The 12,168-nt window shown below is 40.7% G+C and overlaps 1 protein-coding gene across 2 annotated transcripts in view; it reads right to left on the reverse strand.

Annotated features, from left to right (window-relative positions):
- The window catches only part of PRIM2 (DNA primase subunit 2), a 304,475-nt gene that overhangs the window by 9,897 nt on the left and 282,410 nt on the right, over positions 1–12,168 (reverse strand). The window lies entirely within an intron of this gene.

A 12,168-nucleotide genomic window follows, 5' to 3' on the forward strand; every position in this document is an offset into this window, starting at 1 on the left:
CAGACACGCGTCCACAGCCACAACCGCACTCACCCAGCAGGGGAGTGAGTCCCCCGCTCCCCAGTCCTTCGGGAAGAGACAACACAGCTTCCTCATGAACCAGCATCGGTACCAAACAGTCCTTTAAGAAGGAAACCAAATCAAGTGCCAATTCTGATGCCTATGCTAGAAGTTTCTTAGTTCTGCTTTAGAAAAATACAAACAATCTGAAGAATCTTATTAAATAAAGGCTTATCTGAAAACAAAAGCTTATTATTTAAAGAAAAATTCCAATGAAGGTCTAAGAATATTGCTCAAATGGCAGTCTGAGTTTGGTTTTTAACGTCAATATTTCCAGGCTAGAGTACAAACGTAAAGCACAACAATCATTCTAGTCTACTTCATCAGTAGTCAGAAGGTTAAGAAAAATTAAGAGGAAAAGCGATATCATACTACTATATTTTGGTAAACTTATGTCCTTTAACTTTTTTCTCTATGTATCTTAAACTACTTATCAGCTGACTAAAGTCCATCAAGAAGAACATTAGAAAAAAAAAAAAAAGAAGAAGAACATTAGATGGTTTTTCCTCTTTTTTTAAAGCAATGCAGTTTGCCATTTTTATAAGACGTTCATCATGTTTGTACTTACTAAGTTTGGTAAGTTTGGGGTCGGGGAGGGGAGACACACAACTCAGTTACCTCTAACTCAAGGTCATGATCTGTTTTATTTAAAGTGATAACAAGCGTGTTTCTTCTTAAAAAGTCAACCTTTCAAGGAGATATTTGCTGATATTTTCCACTCATTTCTAACTTTATTTGAAGGTGAGAGAAACAGTCATGATGCAGAGTTCAGAACACTTTTGGGTTCATTTATCTGGCTCTGTTTCTCCCAGACACCTGACGACCCTGCCATGACCTTCACCTGCTGGCAAGTCAGGGGCAAGCTTCCCAGTCCTGAAGATGTGCTGCAATATGTTTAAATTGCAGCACCAATAAACCATATGCCATGAATTCTTCTGACTGACTCTTCATTGTCTATAATAGTTAGCCAATTGAATCATTTCTACCTCCAAAGGTCCTTAAGACCCATCTTTTCCTCCCCATTGTTCAGGCCTCGTCATCCCTTTTTTATGGCAAAACTCCTTGGCTCCTCCCGTCCTCACTCAAGACAGCTGCTGATCCAACCCCAGAGAAGCTTCCCTGCAGTCCAGGCCTGACCCTGGCGCTGCTGACTCCCCAGGGCCCTACTGCCCACCTGTCTGGGGGCCTCACCTCCAGCCCAGCTTCTCCCATGGGATGTCCTTTGCAATTTTAGCTCACAAAAGTCCAGTGATTTCTCAGAGGGTGTTTTGATCTAATGCGTTGTTTGACTTGGTCTAGTCCAGAATTACCTAAGTTTTTTCAGGGCAAGGCTTACCAGGGTAGTGCTTCTCAATTAGTCCGTCCCTAGAACCTGTGTTCACAGCTCTCACAATGACCAGGCTGCCCAGAACACACCAGGGACCTTATCTGACCATGTCACCACCCCGCAGCCGGGCTTCTCTCACCATACTGGATTTCTCTACCTCCTGTCCTTCCCTGGAGCATCTCCTCCGAGAAGGCAGAGGCCATGTTACTAGCTCACTGCTATATTCCCAGATCTGGAAGGTGACTGGAATGCAGACACATTCGATCATACTTGCTGATGCTGAATGGATGCTCCCCCTGTGGCCTGACCAGCCTGACCTTCCTCCAGAGGACTCCTACCCCTACCTCCTCACCCAATGCAAACGTCACTTCCTGTGGAAGCACTCCTTGGTGTTACCCACTCCATCCTCAGCAGGTCTTCTCCCTCTGGCTCTTTTTTTTTTTTATTTTGGATCATTCTCTAAGGCCTTTATTCCCCACCCCACTCCCCCAGCTCTTCAACTAGCATTTAGGATAATTTTTAAAAGAACTTCTCATACTTCATTATAGTTAATTATGCCCTTTAACGCCACCAGACTAAAAGCTCTAACACAGTTTCTTAATCATCTTTCTGTTTCCAGATTTGAACATATGGAAAACTAAGCAACATGGATGGTGCTCAGAAAATGTTTATTGAGCCATAAAATAAATGTCTTTCCTCCCCAAAGAAACTTCCTTCTGTTTGAATCTGTCTTAGAGTACTTTTACCAGAACCTCTGCAGTTAGACACTTGATTTCCAATTTTCTCTATTTTTTGGTGTAGCATCACAGAAAAAATTGCTAACTTAATTCAGTTCTTCCACAGGTTTTAAAAGGGCTTGAGAGGTTTCTCCAGTCATATCTGAGGACACTCTGGAGAAGAGAGTGACAACGCTCCATCAAGTGACCTGAAATCCAAATGTAGAAATCTGCTATCACTATGTATAGCTAACCTGGCCTGTGCACACAGCAGCCTCAGCCCACAGCTCTCAGACGAGCTTTCAGACTGTGAACCAAGTCAGTCACTGTCTCGCACCCATGTGGTCTACATTCACTCGGCCCCTGCAAGGGAGTCCAGCGTCAGGTTTACAGAGATGACAGATACCACTTATGCCCTTGGGGAGGATAAGGCCACAGAGTCGGTTTGGAGGGAAGGACAAACAAGGGAACAAGCAGTCCAGAACAGGTGCTGACCTGACAGGAGAACAGAGGATGCTACAAGGCCGGGGCGGCTAAATATGAGCGTTCTCAGAGGATGGAAGCAGGTGGTAACAATGAATTACAGTGACGAAGAGAAAGAAAGTATAAACCATCAGAGCAACCCAGACCCAGGACAACAAGCAAAGAGGGCACAGAAGCTCCAAGCAAGGCGCTTGGGGATGGGCAGACTCTAAAACATACTAGAAAGATGATCTGACCTCAATATGAAGGACTTCGGGGGGACAGGGGCTGTGGACAATGGGGAGACATAACGAGAGTAGGGGACATCCTTGAGAGCCCTGGGACCAGCAGTGGATGTCACCCCAATTTTTGGCTTGAACATCTGATGTCCCACTAGCTCTCTCTGGAGGCAGAGAACTGAGGCCGTGCCATCTCCTCAGGACGGGCACGCAGGTCTTCAGGCACAGAGGCCGCTAAGACTGAAGATCGCACTGTCCCGGGCGGCTGGGGAGAGCTGAGAGCAGCCTGACTCTGACCGCCGATGCGGCACATGAAGGTCATGCCCCATTAGGGACCAGTCACAGGGGCCATCCCCCTCAGAAGGAGAGACCACTCCCCTTCTGCTCCCTCCCTATCAGGGAGGTGCTGACCTCCCTGATATCTCAGGTGCTGACCCTGAGAACACCCCCAGCAAGCAGCCTGCGCGCAGAGCCCACCACAGTGAACCAGACTGGGATGCAGCGCAAGCTGTTCTGCTTGCTTGCTTGCCTTTGCAGGGACAGGGACAGGCTCAAGGTGAGGAGTAATAGGGATAATAAGAGCATCTTACACTCCTGCTCCATCCATGTCAGACACTGTTCTGGTTATTTTACTTAATTACCAGCTCTCTAAATCTGCTCTTCACATATATATGCAAACATGTTAAAAAAAGAATGCTTACAGCAATTATTTAGGCCCCTTGTAATGCCTGGTAGAATCCAATTCAAAACGGTGACCCTCTCCAGCTAGAGAAGTGTACTATGCCATCCCTCATAAATCCTGAAATGTCCTGCAAGTCAGCTAAATTCTAAGAGACTTTCTGAAAGATGTATTACACTGTTTAATAATCATATTACATCATTTCCTTATTATACGTTCATCCACAATATGGAAACCCAAATACTGAAAATGTCCCACTGTCTTTTGGATACAGGTTTTGAATTACTGAAGATATGTCTAACATTTGGGGTAAAGGATTTAAGCTTGAGGGAAACATAAACAACTAAGTGAACTTGGAGTCGGGGAGGGAGAGAAAGAGAAGGCTGAGGAGAGGACAGGAGGGGAGGGCAGGCAAGACTCCTGTCAAGTCTGCGGAGAGAGGCAGAGAAGTGTGGCCAGATCGCAATCCCACACTTTACTTACTAGTTACACCTGCCTTGTGGGTATCCTGTTTCTTTTTATTTTGCCTAGTATAAAAGCAAGTCACTTCAGAATCACTATGTCCTACGTGATCTTTACGGATATGATGAAACGGATTTATCGCTGGCAACAGTTATTTTCAAAGATTTTATTAAAAGAAATGTATTGTATCAAATACTCTACAGAAAACAAACTAAGTTAGAAGAAACCAAACATCTGTCATTTAAATAATAGTTTTTCCAAGGACTGGAGGATTAAAAGAAAAATAAATCTATATAAACAATATAATATGAGCTTTCCCAATGGCCCAGTGGTACAGAATCTGCCTGCCAGTGCAGGAGATGCAAGAGACAAGAATTCGATCCCTGGGTCAGAAGACAGCCTGGAGAAGAAATGGCAACCTGACTCCAGTACCCGTGCCTGGAAAATTCTATGGACAGAGGAGCCTGGCGGGCTGCAGGCCTTGGGGTCTCAAAGGGTCGGACATGACTGAGTGTGCGCATACATATTTATACACACACACACACACATACACGTACACATACATACATATAGAAACAGAAACTTCATCTAATAAGAACTACATTGTAAAACTGATGGTCAGCACTACCAGGAAATCTGAAATGGCTTAACAGCAAGCAGACTAAGAATCTGAAACACTTCTTATGGGAAAAAAATCACTTAATTTCTGTACAGTTTAAGCTTGCTTTTCCAAAAAAAAAAGGGGGGGGTGGGCAGGAGGAATCCTCTGGGAGAATAGTCTATAAAACGGATCATGAAACAAAACTAAGTTGGGAGAACAGTGTTTTGTCCACAGGAAGGCAGGTGGATTTTATTAATAAGAGACAGTGACCATACGTGACTGAATTAAATTCCTCTACAGATACCAGAAATTCCACATGAATAAATAATAATGACAGAAAGATACTTAACAGTAAACAAAATTGAATGTATTTTTAATAAAGACTATGTTTTCCATTTAAATTCAATTTTACTGAAAGCAAACTTTAATAGCCGTGGCTAACAAATGGCATATGTTATTTGACTTTCAAAGTTATTTTTCTTTGAATCACCTTGAACAATATCAAATAATCTTCAAATGACCATTCTTCTTCAGCCTAATGAAAAGGAAAGATATACACAAAAATTAAGCTAGATGTTCAGAGGTTTTTATGATAAAGCCAAAAATGGAACCATATCCTCCTGACACCAATTCTAAAGTTCAACTTCCCATCTTTTCTTAATGCTGTTCTAAGATTTATCAAGAACAATGTACACATTTTCAACTACATCACCAAGAAAAGCAAAACTTAAGTGCGGCAATTCTTATAAATCAGAAGAGATCCTCATGGAGATGAAACAGACAGGGAAGCTGTTCTTGACAGCAGTTGCCATTCATAAAGCAATGAACAGATGAATACCACATACCACTGAGAAGTACTCCTCACCTAAGAAAACCACAGGAGTTTTAGGTCAGATTTATATGAACACCAAAGAAGGAGTCATTGAGATTTATATTTGCCATAAAATCTTGACACAGTGTTACTTTTAAGTCTTTTAAACTGTCCATTTTGAAAGATTTCTTCATTAAAAGGCATTTACCAGTTTTAGATTTAACATGGTCACTAACTTCTTGAGAATTTTTGGACTGTGAAAAAGAGAGGTTAATCAACCTTTCAAAAACTATAAAGAACATATATTTTTACATATTTCAAGGTTTTAATACCATTATTAATTTTCCCAGACACATCCGTTAGATTTGCCTTTTAAAATAATCATTAATGGTTATGTTGAGTAAAATTACTAAATCACATTTTCTCCTTCTCTTAAAAAAAAAAGTGAAAAATAAAGAGACAGTTCAAACAACACTAGTACAGAAAGGAAAGTGAAAGTCGTTCGGTCATGTCTGACTCTTTGCGACCCCATGGACTATACTAGTACAGAAATACACTTGTAAATAATGAATCATTCATCAAAACTTGAAAGATGAGTAGCCTTATTTTCACTCATTTATAGGTCAACATGTAAAAGTAAATATTGGCTCTAATAGGTCAAGCACGACGCATGTTAGAAGCAAATATTAAAATATGAATATGGAAGTAGGACCAAAACACTGTAATACTTAACAGCCTCAACTAACCATTTAGAGAAATACTCAACAATGGGAACACAATGAGTAACATCTGTAATTTTACATTTTCTAAAATTATAAGTAAAAAGAAACATGAAGTCAATTTAAATAATACATCTTATTTAAATAAGTATCATTTACAGTCATTTCAATATGTAATCAATATAAAAATATAATTACCAAGATATTTTACACTGCTTTTCATATTAATTCTTTGCAACCTGGCATGTATTTTCCACTTACGGCAGGCAGTGTGCTGGAGTGGACAACACTGGCTGTGTGCACATCTCTTCCCAAGTTAGGGTTAGTAACATCATGTTGATAACGTGACACCAGTCCAGTAGGAGTATTTACACAACAAAAATCAGCAAGTGACACAAGTCAAGGTTTTTACCTTTTCCCAGGAGAGCTGATCTCTGAACTCACCACTGCCCTCAGCACATCTCATTGTGGACCATCCACACCTCACGCGCTGAACCGTCACTGCATGCAGCTGGTGACTGCGACTGGACAGCCCAGATGAAGCATACACAGACAGTCGGGCTTCTGAGTTAGCAACCTGGGATATTTTAGATGTCCAGTTTTCTAGAAACTATCATAAAGTTTGGAAAGAAACAAGCAAGTAGGGCCCATTCACAGGAGAAGTGCATACAAACTGTCCCCCAGGAAGCACAGGCACCGAACCCATCTGACAAAGACTTGACGTCAGCTGCCTTCAACACCCTCAGAGAGCTAAAGGAAACTCAAAGCGCTAGAGGAAACCCAGAGAACGATGCCCGAACAAAGAGAAGATAGCAATAAAGAGACCAAAATATAAAGAAGAACCAGAGAGAGACTCTGGAGCTAAAAATTATAGCTAAAGTGAAAACAATAGCCAATTGCAAGAGACAGAAAAAACAATCAGCAAACTTAGGAGTCAGTTCAGTTGAGATCATCCAGTCTAAGGAGCAGGAAGAACAAAGACCTCTTAAATGTGGAATCAAAAGAGAAATGATACCAATGAACTTATTTACAAAACAGAAACAGAAGCACAGACTTAGAGAACAAACTTATGGTGACCAGGGTGGAGGGACAGGGAGGAAGTCTGGGATGGACATGTACACACTGCTTATGTTTAAAATGGATAACCAGCGAGGTGCTACCGTACAGCACAGGGAATCGTGTCCAATGTCACCTGGCAGCCTCGATGGGAGGGGAATCTGGGGGAGAGTGGATACACGCATATGTGCTGAGTCGCTCTGCTACGCACCTGAAACTATCAGAACATTGTTAGCTGGCTGTACTCCAATATAAAATAAAAAGCTAAAAAGGAGGATAAAGAAACATGCACGGAGCAAAACAGGCACGTGGGACACCAGAGGTGCAGCAACAGATGCACACAGGACACGCAGGAGGGCGGGGGACAGAAACGGGCACAAAGGACAGACGAAGGAACACGGCCAAGTCTCCCTCACTCAGTGCAGGAGGCACACCTACAAACCAAACGCCTCACCAGCCCCCAGCAGGACCAACGCAGGGGAGCCACACAGAGACACACGGTGAAGAAACTGAGGGACATCCCCGGCGGGCCCACGGCTGAGGCTCTGTACTTCCAACACGGGGGGCACGGGTTCAACCCCTGGCTGGGGAACTAAGATACCACATGACATACAGTCAGAAAACTGAAGAACAAAAAATAAACAAACAAAGGGTACATTAAAAAAAAAAAAAAGGAGAAGCCATGAACAGACAGACAAGAGAGGACACAGACAGGAGCAGGAGGACCGCTCCTCACTTAGCAGAGACAGCGAGAGTCTTCTCAGCAGAACCCAACAGGGCCAGAAAGCAGCAGGATGACATGCTTGGCTCCAACAATAAAGTTATCAACCAAGATGTGTACGTCCGACAAAACTGTCTTTTAACAATGGAGAAATTAAAAAATTACCAGAGAGAGAAGAGCTGAGGCAAGTTGCTGCCTGTAGACCTGCACTACAGGAAATACTAGAGGGAGTCCTTCAGGCAGGAAGGAAAGACCACTACACGGTTGAAGTCACATGAAAATAAAGGACACTGAAAAAGGTTAACTACACCATATATCAGGCCAGTATTACTGCATTTTTGATGCAGTAAGTCCTCTTTTTCTTCCACTGAAGTAAAAGACAAATGCATAAAACAATCACTATAAATCAGTGATAATGGACACACAGTGTATAAAGATGTAATCTGTGACAACAACATAAAGGGGACAGACAGAGTTACACAGAAGTGGGAGTCTGTATACTATGGAGGTGAGACTGGCACTCACTGGCATTACTTTAGGAGGGCAACAAATCCCCAGGGTAACCACTAAGAAAATAACTAAAAATATGTATACAGAAAAGGAACTGAAGAACTGAAACAGTACACTGCAAAAATATGAAATCACCAAAGCAGGCAGTAACGAAGGAACTGAAGGACAAAAGACATGTGACAAAGAGCAAAATGACAAAAGTGAATTCTTTCTTATCAGTAATTATTTTATCTTTAAACATATTAACTCTCCAGTCTCAGGCACGGGAAAAGTGGCTAAAATTACATAATGAAACTATCTGTTCTCTACAAAAAACTCACTTTAGATCCAAAGACAAAACAGGTTGAAAGTGAAAGGATGGAAAAAGATATCCAATGAAAACAGTTACCAGAAGAGAGCTGGAATGGCCATACTAACCTCAGGCAAAACAGATTTTAAGTCAAAAACTGTTACAAGAGGGACTTCCCTGGTGGCCCAGTGGCTAAGAATTCACCTTGCAATGAAGGGGACATGGGTTCAACCCCTGGTTGGGGAACCAAGATCCCACGTGCTGCCAAGCAACTAGGCTTGTGCGCCGCAGCTACTGAGTCTGGGGCTCTGCAACCCGCACGACACGACTAGGCAGACCGCGTGCTGCCAAGAAACATACTGCATGACACAATAAGATCCCACGTGCTGCAACTGAGACCCGATGCAGCCAAATGTTTTTTAAATGTTACAAGAGACAAAAATGACCTTATACACTGTTAAAAGGGCTAATCCATCAGGAGGATAGAACAATCAAACACACTGAAAAACGGAGACCCAGAATATGTGAAGCAAAAATCAAAAGAACTGAAGGTAGCAATGGATGGTTCTACAATAATAGTTGGAAACTCTTTCATAAATGCGTAGAATAACTAGGTAGACAATTTACAAGGAAAGAGAACCTGAACAACACTATAACCAATAAGAGACAATACAGAACACTCCACCCCAAACAGCAAAATACACATTCTTTTTAAGTGCACAGGGAACATTCTCCAGGACAGACCATCTGGTGGCCAAACAAGACTTAATAATTTTAAAAATACTGAAATTATAGAAAACATCTTCTGTGATCACAGTGGGGTAAAATCAATTACACAAAGAAAACTGGAAAATTAAAAATACGTAAAAATTAAACACATTCATAACCAATGGGTCACAGAATGAAGAAAATCATAAGGGTAATTGGAAAATACTTTGAAACACATGACAACAAAAATACAACATCCAAGCCTTATACAGAATATAGAGAAAGCAATGCTCATGGGGAAATCTCCAGCCGTACACACTACAATAAAAAAGAAGAAAAAGCTCACATCAATAACCTAACTTTAATACCAGAAAAAGAGCAAACTAAACCCAAAACCAACAAAAAGAAGAAAGTGAAGATTAAACAAAATAGAGAAGAGAAATACAATAGAAAAAATTAAAAAACAACTTGTTACTTTGAAAGGATCAACAAAATTTGACAAAGACTGAATAAGGAAAAAAAAAATGAGACAAGACACCAAGACTAAAATCAGCAATGAAAGTGAGGACATTACTAATGACCTCACCAAATTGAAAGAGATCATAAGGGAATACTACAAACAACTTCATACCAAGAAATTAGGTAGCCTCGATGAAATGGACAAATTGCTAGAAACACACAAATTACCAAACCTGACCTAAGAAGACAAAAATCTGAACAAATCTGTAATAGTCAAAGAGACTGAGTGTTTAAAAAATTCCCAACAAAGAAAAGCCCAAGACTAGATGGCTACCAAACATTTAAAGAATACCAGTGCTTCTCAAGTGAGTGAATGAAAGCTGCTCAGTCGTGTCTGACTCTTTGCAACCCCATGGACTGTAGCCCACCAGACTCCTCTGCCCATGGAATTCTCTAGGCAAGGATACTAGAGTGGGTTGCCATTTACTTTTCCAGGGATCTTCCCAACCCAGGGACTGAATCCAGGTCTTGAACACCTCAGGTAAATTCTTTACTGTCTGAGCCACCAGGAAAGCCCAATGCTTCTCAAGTCCTTCTCCAAAAAGGAGTCAACACTTTCTAACTCAACTCACAAGGCCAGCACTAACCTGACAGCAAAGCCAAAGAAAGATATCATTAAGAAAATTACAGACCAATAAACCTTATGAATCCAGGATACAAAATATCTAGCAAACCAAATCTAGCAGCACATTAAAAGTATTATAAACCATGTCCAAGTGGGATTTATCCCTCTGATGCCAGGGTGGCTCACACATAAAAATTGATCAACGTATAAACAACAGACAAAAACTACACCGTCACTTCAGATGCTAAAAAGGCTTCTGAAAATATCCAACACACACATACACACACACACACACAAAAATATCCAACACACTTTCATGTTTAAACACACACACAGAATAGAAGGGAACTTCCTTCACATAATGAAGGTCATTTATGAAAAACCTATGGCTAGTATCATATTCACGGTGAAAGACAGAAGTATTAGCCCTGAAATCAAGAATAAGCAAGACAAGGCTGCCTGCTTTCACCACTGCTATTTAAAAACACACTGAAGTCCTAGTCAGAGCAAATAGGCAAGAAATAAAAGGCATTCAAATACAGATGAAAAAGGCAAAAAAAACTATAGTATATATCCACAGATGACATGATCTCATATATAGAAAAATCCTAAAAAATCCATTAAAAAAACTATTAGAGCTAATAAATAAACTCAGCAAAACTGCTGGATACAAGAACATTTCTTTGTAGAAACCACTTGTAGTTCTAACACTAGCAATCAACTATCAGAAAAGGACACAAAGTAAAAGTTCCATTTACAACAGCATGCAAAAGAATAAAATGACTAAGACCAGGAGATGAAAGATATGTATGCTGAAAACTGCAAAACACTGCTGAAAGAAATTAAAGATCTAAACAAACAGAAAAAAATCCCTTGTCCACAGATAAAAACATAATATTGAGAGGATATCGATACTTCCCAAAGCAAACTACAGGTTCAATGCAATCCCTGTGAAAGTTCTAATGGCTTTTTCTGCAGAAATGAAAAAGCCAGTCCTTAAATTCACATGAAATTGCAATGGATTCCAAACGGTCAAAACAATATTGAAAAAGGATGAAGTTGGAAAATTCAAACCTCCTGATTTCAAAATTCACTTGAATTTTAGTAATCAAAAAAAGTGTTATATGGCAAAAAGCAAACATACGGACCAACACTATAGAATCTTTGGGAACCTTGATTCTAGAGAGTATTGAAACAAAGCCATATAATTACATCCAATGAAATTGTGACAAGGGTCTTAAGATGATTACAATGGGAAAAATGGTCTTTTCAGTAAATGATGCTGGGACAACTGGCCATCTACATGAAAAAGAATGAAGATGGACTCCTGTACTTCACATCATATACAAAAATTAACTCAAAGTGGATTTGACTTAAATATAAGAGTTAAAACTTTAAGACTCCTACAATACATGTGTCCATTTTCAATAACCTTGAATTTGGCAATGGACTTTAAAATATGACAGTAAACTGTAAGCAACAACAACAACAAAAACATACTGGATTTCATAAAAATTAAAAACTTCTGTCCCTTAAGTGAAGTGAAAGTCACTCAGTTGTGTCTGACTCTTTGCAAACCCATGGACTATACAGTCCATGGAACTCTCCAGGCCAGAATACTAGAGTGGGTAGCCTTTCCCTTCTCCAGGGGATTTTTCCAACCCAGGGATTGAATCCACATTGCAGGCGGATTCCTTACCAGCTGAGCCACAAGGGAAGCCTAA

This window comes from Muntiacus reevesi, chromosome 20 (genome assembly GCF_963930625.1).
Source record: "Muntiacus reevesi chromosome 20, mMunRee1.1, whole genome shotgun sequence".
Taxonomy (NCBI): Eukaryota; Metazoa; Chordata; class Mammalia; order Artiodactyla; family Cervidae; genus Muntiacus; species Muntiacus reevesi.